Source organism: Carassius carassius, chromosome 50 (genome assembly GCF_963082965.1).
Source record: "Carassius carassius chromosome 50, fCarCar2.1, whole genome shotgun sequence".
In the NCBI taxonomy this organism is placed as follows: domain Eukaryota; kingdom Metazoa; phylum Chordata; class Actinopteri; order Cypriniformes; family Cyprinidae; genus Carassius; species Carassius carassius.
In genome coordinates, this window is record NC_081804.1 from 15,641,983 (window position 1) to 15,653,515 (window position 11,533).

Sequence of the window (11,533 nt, forward strand, 5' to 3'; positions counted from 1 at the left end):
TACAGTTATGGAGGCCCATCCTCAAAGCACGAGGCCCTAGGCAATCGCCTGCTCTGCGGATTCCAGTTAAAGTCAAGTCATGTCAAGTCACCTTTTTTTATACAGCGCTTTAAACTAAATACATTGCATCAAAGCAACTGAACAACATTCATTAGTAAAACAGTGTGTCGATAATGCAAAATGACAGTTAAATTCATCATTGAATTCAGTGATGTCATCTCTGTTCAGTTAAATAGTGTCTGTGCAATCATTTGCAATCAAGTCAACGATATCGCTGTAGATGAAATGCCCCCAACTAACCAAAGCAGAGGCGACAGCGACAAGGAACCGAAACTCCATATGGAGAAAAAAACCTTGAGAGAAACCAGGCTCAGTTGGGGGGCCAGTTCTCCTCTGACCAGACGAAACCAGTAGTTCAATTCCATGCTGCAGCAAAGTCAGATTGTGCAGAAGAATCATCTGTTTCCTGTGGTCTTGTCCTGGTGGTCCTCTGAAACAAGGTCTTTACAGGGGATCTGTATCTGGGGCTCTAGTTGTCCTGGTCTCTGCTGTCTTTCGGGGCTATAGAGGTCCTTTCTAGGTGCTGATCCACCCTCTGATCTGGACACAGACTGGATCTGGTGGCTACGGTGACCTCGGAATAAGAGAGAAACAGACTAATATTAGCGTAGATGCCATTCTTCTAATGATGTAGCAAGTACATCGGGTGTTATGGGAAGTGTTCTTGGTTCCGGTTTACCTAATTAATTAACGGATTTTGATATTAGAAGCGTACTAGTGTGTTGTGTGTAAGCCAGGTTAAAGAGATAGGTCTTTAATCTAGATTTAAACTGCAAGAGTGTGTCTGCCTCCCGACCAATGTTAGGTAGGTTATTCCAGAGTTTCCTAAGCTGCAAGTCGTAAAAGGATCTGCCGCATTGCAGCCCTAAGATCCAAAAGCACTAATAGAGAGATACAACCACAATCAGATGATAAGAGCAGGTCATTTGTAATTCTAATTCCTGACTGGATATCCTTACAGATAACATTTTTCTCTAAGAAGGAATATAATTGTGAGGATACTACCTTTTCTAGTATCTTGGACAGAAAAGGGAGATTTGAGATCGGTCTATAATTAACTAGTTCTTTAAGGTCAAGTTGTGTTTTTTTGATGAGAGGTTTAATAACAGCCAGTTTGAAGGTTTTGGGTACATATCCTAATGACAATGAGGAATTAATAATAGTCAGAAGAGGATCTATGACTTCTGGAAGCACCTCTTTTAGGAGCTTAGATGGAATAGGGTATAACATATATGTTGTTGGTTTAGATGATTTAACAAGTTTATACAATTCTTCCTCTCCTATGGTAGAGAATGAATGGAACTGTTCCTCAGGGGGTCTATAGTGCACTGTCTGATGCGATACTGTAGCTGATGGCTGAATGGTTAAAATTTAATCCCTAATAGTATCGATTTTAGAAGTAAAGTAGTTCATAAAGTCATTACTGCTTTGATGTTGGGAAATGTCAAGACTTGATGCTTTATTTTTCGTTAATTTAGCCACTGTAATGGAATAAATACCTGGGGTTATGTTTGTTTTCTTCTAAAAGAGAAGAAAAGTAATCGGATCTAGCAGTTTTTAATGCCTTTCTGTAGGATAGCTTACTTTCCCGCCAAACAATACGAAATACCTCTAGTTTTGTTTTCCTCCAGCTGCGCTCCATTTTCCGGGCTGCTCTCTTTAAGGTGCGAGTGTGCTCATTATACCATGGTGTCAGACTGTTTTCCTTAACCTTCCTTAAGCGTAAAGGAGCAACTTTATTTAAAATGCTAGAAAAGACAGAGTCCATAGTTTTTGTTACATCATCAAGTTGTTCTGAGGTTTTGGATATGCTAAGGAATTCGGATACATCAGGGAGATAACTTACAAAGCAGTCTTTTGTGGTAGAAGTGATGGTTCTTCCATACTTGTAACAAGAAGTAGAATTTACAATTTTGGCTATATGAAGTTTGCACAAAACTAAATAATGATCTGAGATATCATCACTTGGCTGCATAATTTCAACACCATCAACATCAATTCCATGTGACAGTATTAAATCTAAAGTATGATTTCGACAATGAGTAGTTCCTGAGACGTGTTGTCTAACCCCAATAGAGTTCAGAATGTTAAAGGCAGGGTAAGTGATTTCTGGGAGCCAATGTTGACATTTGAAATCACCAAATCAAACACGCCCCTGCCCCAGGCAACAATTAGTTCTGTGAAACAAAGCAAAACCAATGTTACATCATGTCTACACCGGACGTGAGTGGCGCGGCATATAATCTTTATAATCAGTGATGTTGTCTACAGTACACCATAGATATATACAGATGCATCTCAATAAAGTAGAATATCATGGAAAATTTATTTATTTTTTGTCATTTAATTAAAAAAGGCTACATTTGTTATATTCTAGATTCATTGCACACAAACTGAAATATTTCAAGAGTAATTTGTTTTAATTCTGATGGTTAGGACTTACAGCTCAGGAAAATAAAAAATTCAGGATCTCCAGAAAATGTCAATATTTTCTCAAAGATCAATAAAAAAAAAGATTTACAAAACAGAAATGGTCAAGACCTCCAAAGCAGGTTTAATTATGCACTTAGTACTTGGTTGGGGCTCGTTTTGTATGAATTACTGCTTCAATGTGGCGTGGCATGGGGGCGATCAGACTGTGGCACTGCTGAGACGTTACTGAAGCCCAGGTTGCTTTGATAGTGATCTTCAGCTCCTCTTCATTGTTTGTCAGATGTTACTTATCTTTCTCTCCATAGTACCCCATAGATTCTCTGAGAGGTTCAGGTCAGGTGACTTGGCTGGCCAATCAAGCACAGCAATATCATGGTCAGCAAACCACTTGGAAGTGGTTTTGGCACTGTGGGCAGGTGCTAAAGTCCTGCTGCAACATGAAATCAGCATCTACATAAAACTTGTCAGCAGATGGAAGCATAAAGTGCTCCAAAATCTCCTGGTAAATGGCTGCATTGACTTTGGACTTGATAAAACACAATAGAGCAACACCAGCAGACATTACAGCCCCCCAAATCATCACTGACTTCAGAAACTTCACACTGGACTTTGGATTCTGTGCCTCTCCAGTCTTCCTCCAGACTCCAGACCTTGATTTCCCAAAAATAATGCTACATTTACCTTCATTTAAAAAGAGGACTGTGGACCACTGAGCAACAGTCCAGTTCTTTTTCTCCTTACCCCAGGGTGAAATACTTCTGATGTTTTTTCAGGTTCAGGAGTGGCTTGGTTCTAGGAATGTGACAGCTGTATCCCTTTTCCTGAAGACGTCTGAGTGAGGTGACTCTTGATGCGTTGACTCCGGCTTCAGTCCACTCCTTGTGAAGCACTCCCAAATTTTTGAATCAGCTTTTCCCCATAATCTTTTCAAGGCTGTGGTCATCTCTGTTGCTTGTGCACCTTTTCCTAACACACATTTTCCTTCCAGTCAATTTTCTATGAATATATTTAAATACAGCTCTCTGTGGCTTTTTTTTTTTGAGATACTGAATTTTACATTTTCCTAAGCTGCAAGTCGTAATCATCAGAATAAAAAAAAACAAAAAAAAAAACTTTTGAAATATTTCAGTTTGTGTGCAATGAATCTAGAATATACGAAAGTTTGCTTTTTTAATTAAATTACACATTGATATTTTCAATAATATTTTAAATGTTTTAAATGCAACTGTACATATATATATATGGTCTACATTGGATGCGGCGCAGGACGACACGACAAATCCCTGACAGAAAACTCCTGCTACATTCTATTTTTGAGGTATTGACACAAATTTCAAATCATTTTCAACGGTCGCTTAATTGCGTCCAGTGTAGACAGACTTTAGCTGTGGCAGCGTGGCACTCGTCTGATGTAGACACAGTGTTACTGACATATTGAGAGTGTCCTATCACAGGCCTTCTGCTCCTTGAGTTCTCTCCAGTTCTCTGCACCGACATTTATCTACTTCTTGCCTTTAAGCCTTCTTTTGTTTTGCAGATGTTTTCCTCTTTTGTTTTTTATCCGCCATCTCTATCTTTCTGTTGCTCGTCTCAGCTATTGTCCATCCTGTAGGCTGAACGCTCTCTTCTCCGCATCATTAATAGACACGCCCCTTTCTGCTGATTGGCTACAAGTCTATTTGCTATTCGGCCCAATTCAGTTTTCCAAAGCGTTTTTTTTAAAAATCGCTTACCCTGCCTTTAAATAAGATTTTTGCTTTATGAAGAAAAAATGTGCCCTTGAAAAGTTGCAAAAGGTTGTGTTTTTGGTGTGACGGTATTTAAAGGGATAGTTCACCCAAAATGAAATATGTGCCATCATTTAAAACAGGGTGCCCAATCCTGCTCCTGGCAATCGACTGTCCTGCAAAGTTCAGTTCCAACCCTAATCAAACACACCTGAAGCAACTAATTAAGGTCTTCAGAATGACAATGAAAATTAAAGGCAGATGTGTTTGATTAGAGTTGGAGCTGTAGTCTGCAGGACAGTGGATCACCAGGAGCAGGATAGGGCACCCCTGTTTTAAAACTGCCATCCAAACCTGTTATTTATTCCACTGAACACATCGATATTCTGAGGATTGTTGGTAACTAAACAGTTGATGGTAGCCATTGACTTCCTTACAATTTTTTTTTACTGTGGAAGTCAAGATTTTAATTTTTGGGTGAACTATCCCTTAAAGATGTGCTATGCAGTTACTAGGGTGTTCTAAGTGGATTTTAACATGTTGCTATGCGGTTGCTAGGGCATTCCGGGTGGTTTCTATCATTGGTGGAGTCAATATATCGAGGATGAGTTACATGCCAAGTTTAATACTTCTTCGATTTACTGAACAAACCTCTAGTCCTAAACTTGAACAACAGTCCCGTTGTAAGTAGTAAGCTACGTGTCAGAACTAATGCTGCCTTCATGTGCTATTGGAAATTTGCTATTGGAAGTTTGTCGCGTTCAGGTGCTTTGTTGTCTAAAAGAACAGGAATCATGGAGTACGGCACATTCGTCGTGTAGCATCCCATTCATTGGTAACAGTAGAAACATTCACTGCGCTATCTAGATATTCAGCTGGCTGACGATTATGAAATCTTGGTCAAATAAATGCTAGTTTCTCTGTGTTCAATACATACAATATGCAACAAATGGTTAAATATACATGACTGTAACAGCAAGAGAAAGCAATGCAGATGTTGCGGGGAAAATAAATAAAACTTTGCAGTGTAGCTATATTTCTCCCCTCTGTCATGTTTTAAGTTTATAGCTCACCCTAACTTGACATATCAAAAAAGTTTCCCAGTAGTGAGAGCAGAACTTAAGGTTACTTTAAAATTGTTGTCTGTTACTGATTCCAAATTACACTATAAAAATTGTAGTTAGTATCGTAATCTATTGCATTACAAATTTTAGGTAACATAACCTGACTACTTTTTGATTATTTATATGCCGCGTTTCCACCGAAATTACCTGTAACATTTGTACCAGGAACGTTTTTCCCCAAGAACTTCTTCCCCCCCAAACCTGTTGCTTTCTGCGTTTCCACCACGGTCTAACGTACTTCTACGTAATTCTGCAAACAGCAGCGTACTTGATAACATCAGTCAGCTGACCATGGCTACTGCAATTTTCCTCTCTGTATATTTACAATAAAACGAAATAGAATATCAAATACCACTGCCTTCTTTTATTTTCATTTAAACATAATAACAGCTGCAGAAATGTACTTAGTTCAGGGAAATGTGTATATATAAATCCATTACAATAAAACAAAATATTATATCAATTGCCTTTTTTTTTTTCATTTTAACATATAAATAAATTGAATACAGACCAAAGATTACCTGTTAGATTTACCCAAAATGAATGATATTTTATGTTTAACCACTAAAGAGACATCAGAGCCAGCAGCACATATCATAAGGTCTAGCCGAGGTGAGGCTGCTCTCGGTGGATACATGAGGACTGAGCTCCCGCTGGTCGCGTGGAGCTGATCGTCTCCGAAATCAGCGAAACACATTTTTAAATAGGCACTGTCTTTATAAATAAACCACAGATTTGAGTTTTAAACAACTACATTCTCGCCTGAAATACTTTTAATTTCATTACAAGATAACAGTAATATTTTGAAAATTATCTGAATAAATGGTGGCTGAAATCACAATGCTGCATGAACTCAACCAATCAGGATGTTTAGCGCCCAAGCCCCGCCCCCAAAAGTTCCGGAACTCTGAAAAAGTACCACCTCGCCAGCAGGGACTTTCTGAGGGGCATTTTTTCACCTGGAACTTTATTTAGTTCCTGGTTCCTGTGGTGGAAACACACCGAGTACCAGCCCAAAGTCCCTAGTTCCTGGATAAAGTTCCTGCGGTGGAAACGTGGCTTTAGATTATTTTTGACCTAATGACCTAATGTAATCAAATTACAAATATTAATCTTTGGAATCTGATTATGTAATCCAGATTACATTTCATCATTTACTATCCAGCATTGCTTGAGAGGCCGTTCATGTCCAGTTTTTGACTAGGAAACTCGTATTTATGATAATTCTGATAGCATGAGAACGCAGCATAATAATAAAAAATTTAAAGGGATAGTTCACCCCAAAAATTAAATGATTCTGCCATTATTTACTCAACCTCATGTCATTCCAAAGGAATTATTCCTTTAAAACTACTATTCCAGTTTATCCCCAATACACAGATTTGAGTCATACCTACAAAAAGGACACTAGGTCTTCTAGGTAATATGCTTTACCCTTTTTTGCATTTGAACAGTTTTGAGTGACTAAAAAATTGTGAGAAATGACAAGGTAAGACGGATGAATTCTACAGCAGATGGCAGAATAATGTTTGCATGTGGCGATAAAAGGCTTTCTGTCATGAAATGTGTGAGGCGACAAGATACAAATAAGACATTGTGTCTGAAATTGCTTATCGGAGCAGATGCGAGTAAATTGCCTCTGAAATGCAGCGTGACTGGAGAGCCGATGCCGTCATAAAGCTGGATCAATGCCATTTCGGTAAACATGGAAGCTTGTGGCTGTGACGTGAAAGCAATGGGTGTTGGTGCACTCATTCATGATGTCCACTTCCTCTGGATAATGGCTGCAGCTGCGGCACGCGTTCGCGCCGGCCTCCTAACCTCACACAAGTGGCTTGGGGGGTCATCAAGTTTCCCAGGGAACCATTACTGTAGAGTTAGGCTGAAGAGGACCTAATGGAGACCAGGAGATGCGCGGACAGGCAGCCCATACTCTACAGTCTGTTTGTATCAATAATGTGATCTCTCATGTTCTCCCACTTCAGTCAAACTCAATTCCACCATTAGATGTAAAAATGGTGAATATACAAGGCGGACAACATTTGCCAGACAGTTTCAATTTCCACATCCGTCAACAATTTTAGTTGAGTAAACATAAATTGAGCTGACATTCATTGTACCCCCCTCTCCATTTGTATATGCAGGGAGGACTGGTTAGGGTGGCCTGGCGCAATCTCAGTCTCATCTCTGACCAATGGAGTCGAGGGTCACGCAGACATCAGTGCTCGAGGGCTTTTGCAGCCTTTAATCACATCAGGGAGTCAACAGAGCCAAATGTATTTATGGGAACTGAGACAGTCTAACTGCGTACTCGCTGCCTGATCTGACCCTGAAAAAGAGGAAACTGACATTTCTTGAACTCCCAATGAAATGAAGAATTGCTGTTTATGGAATATCCAATCTTACTGATTCATTCGCTTAAATCAACAAACAATTAGCATTTCCTGAAGGAAATCCTGGTGCTTGCTGGGAAGCAATAGTGTTTTTTTTTTTCCTGCTGGCATACACTTTCATTCCATTGATTTCCATTCCTTCGCATGTGAAACACAATCTGATGCAACTTTCACTGCGACTTAAAGTTAAAGTTTGGTGAACTCTGATCTACAAATTTGTATCATGTGTGACTAAAAGAACAACAATACGTCAAGGCATGACTAAAGTTTAAAATAGATAATTCATTAAATTCAATTAAAAACAAATTGCTAAATTTAAATCTGCAAGATTGCAGAGTTGGAGGAAAATACAGTAGATTGTATACTTTGTATTCATTATTATTTGTTATATGTTGAATTTATGTTTTTTTTAAAGATGCATGACACTATATCATAGCTTTTACAGTGTCCTAATTTTTACTCAAAGTGTGATCGTGGCTTAAAGGTGGCTATAAATGGTTAAAAAGATGTTTACAATTCAATACCAAATGAATGCAAGAAAATCTATCACAACTTAAAGTAATCGCTGTTGTTTAGTTGAATGTACAATATTATATCAATGTAACAAAATTTCTGTTAAAATTTTTAGCAATAAAAATGAAACTGACAACAATCAATTAATTTTTAGAATGACTTGCCTTGTTAGAATCTTGTTGAGTCTTGCAATGAATATGTTTTTAATTAAGAATTACTTAAATATTTATATCTTTCGGCATTGAGAATTTGTCATTACAATTATTTAAATAGTTAGAATTTTCAACATTCAAACTCTAATCAGCATTGAAGAATTAATCTGTAGAAATACTTGCATTATTAAAATCTTTGCCATTCAAAATCTAAATGACTAACTCAAAAAAAAAAAAAAAAAAAATATATATATATATATATATATAAATATCAAAACCTTTACTAACTGTGTTGAATCTATTGTTAGAATTACATAAATAATTTGACTTTAAAAATCCACATAGATTAATTTGTCTTTACAATTATCTAAATTTGAAATCAGTGGCAGAAATACTTATAGTTAATTTTACTTTTGTTACTTTAGTTTTTTTTTTTTTTCAATTTTCACCATTGACAGTCTAATGGCAAAATTGAATTAATCATCAGAATTGCATAAATTAGGGGGAGGGGGGGTTACATTTGATTTAGAATGACTTAATTTGAAATTTCTGCATTCAAAGTCTGCTTTAAGTTATTGTTAAAATTACTGTAATTGTTCAAATGTTTGGCTCCAAAATTGAATGATGAGGAATTCATTGGTAGAAGTTAAAATTTTCACCATTCAAAGTCTAACCATCAATTCTAAATTAATCGATATCAGCATTCATGATTAAGCTGAAACAATAAGTTCACTGTATGAATCAGTACAATTTTGGGAATTTTCTGAATCTAACTAACATCAGTGAATTCATTCTTATTACTACTTAAAGGGATACTCCACCCCAAAATTAAAATGCAGTATGCATTTTCCGTTCAGTGATTGTTCTCAAAAATGGCGCTACAGTGATGTGGAGAGAAACAGAGGAGACATATTGTTGAATAAAGTCATTATTTTTGTTTTCTTCAAAAAAGTATTCTCGTCGCTTCATAACGTTACGGTTGAACCACTGATGGCAGATGGACTATTCTGATGATGCTTTTCATACTTTTCTGGACCTTGACAGTGTTATTTACATGGCAGTCAATGGGACAGTCACAAGTCCCATTTTTGATCCAAAATATCTTAAATTGTGTTCCCAAGACGAACAAAACTTTTACGGGTTTGGAACGACATGGGGGTAAGTGATTAATGAAAACTTTTTAATTCTGGGGTTGGAGTAACCCTTTAAATTGTCACAAATTTCACCATTCAAAATCTAAACAACAGTAATGATGTCATCTTAATGTTTGCATACTACATACTACACCGTGATTAATCTACTTTCTTGCATTCAGCTCCTTTTAGAAATCGTTTTAACAAGCTGAAAGCCAGGATGGTAAAGAGCACTAATAGCTGCTTAACCTCCTGATGGGGAACAAATTAAAGCGTTTTAGGGACTGTTATCAACCATTGCTACATGTTTAGAGCAATGTTTAGACTCACCCCCCCCCCAATTATCACTGAAATGTCCCAAAAACATATTTCCATACAAATGATGTGCTTTGATAATGTCTGATCAGGCAGATGTTTAGGATGTGACATGGTTTTTTTGGCCATATTCGGTTTAGGGGACACAGAAGGCCGAATGACGTGGGCTATGCCACTGTCTGGCTTGTTAAAGGGCCCATTGCCTGTCACAGGTGTCTCTTATTGTCCATCTGCCAAAACGCCATTCACATCACGCCATCTTGTTTGGAAATTACACCCTTCACGGCAAACAAGCTTCTTTGTAGCGGGAATGGATACTCTGTCAGCGCTGGTTTGCATGGGGAACATGTAGCACTGGCAGTTTTATAGATCATAGTGTCAGATAGAGGTAGAAATGTGGCATTATCATTTGAATCATCTGCATTTTAATGCAATTGCTCTTGATGTAAATGGTGGCTATTTCACTGAGACACTGATGAGACGATAATGAGGGCAGTGGGAGCTGTTGTGTGTACCGTGTTTTTGGGAAGCACAGTTTATCACACACATAAACATACAAATGATCCATAGATAGATTTAAAGGATAAATGCACTAAAGCATGGTCTCACATAATGGCCATAAAACACAGAACAAAGTTTTTGAAATGGGGATGCTAAATCCAAATTGTATTATTTGTAGTTAACTTTTTCCACTAATTTGCTTCTTTCTAAATTTGGTGGAAATTTTAAATATTAGCATTGTTTTATTGTAATACCACTAGATGAAGTGCCATCACCTATATAGACAAGCGAGCAAACATCTTGCTGCGTGCGAACAACCATGTAAAATATTTTCTTCAGAAAATGTACCTAGTGTTTCTGTTTTTCAACTTTTTCCCTCTCTAAAACTGCCAACTACTATCTTCCTGATGGAAATAATAATAGGAAATCTTTCATATCTCAATTTCCTCTCCAAGACTCATATGAGATTACATAAAGCACAAACCAATATGGCAAATATTTTTATATATAAATGAAAAAAATATTTTCTACCAATATATTTTTGTATATTTTGGAATGTATATTTTAAAAATCTTTTTTTTCTTTTCTTTTTGTCCTCCATATATATAAATCCGAGAAAATACATCCACGTATGTCACATTTGAGAAAAAGGGCTTCATGCGAACATATATTTGAATAAAAATTAATGATGAATAAAGACTAAATGTAGGCTATACTCTAAGATTCGAAATGCATTTTCTTGCCCCTGAAATACATTTTGAAATTGTATTATGGTATATTTAGGTGAAGGATTGAGAACTCACGTAAGCTTTATGAACTGTCAAAGAGACTAAATATTTCTATATGGGTGCCTCATTCTGACGGCACCCATTCACTGCAGAACATTCATTGATGAGCAAGTGATGAAGATGAGTTCTTTTTAAATCACTATGCTATATTGGTATCTAAATAAAACCGTATGTACTTTTCAAAGGTATTCTGAGGTTACTGTCACGAGTAGTTCTTCATAATTAAAAATGACATTTCTTCAGGTATAAAAACAACAAAAATACAAAATAACAAAAACATTATGCTGACTTTAGATAGTTTGATTTATTATGACTTTAACAACAAAATCATAAACAAGGAGAGAAATCTGCAAGTCTGCTTTCTAACCATGGTTCTCTGCATGGGTGTTTATAA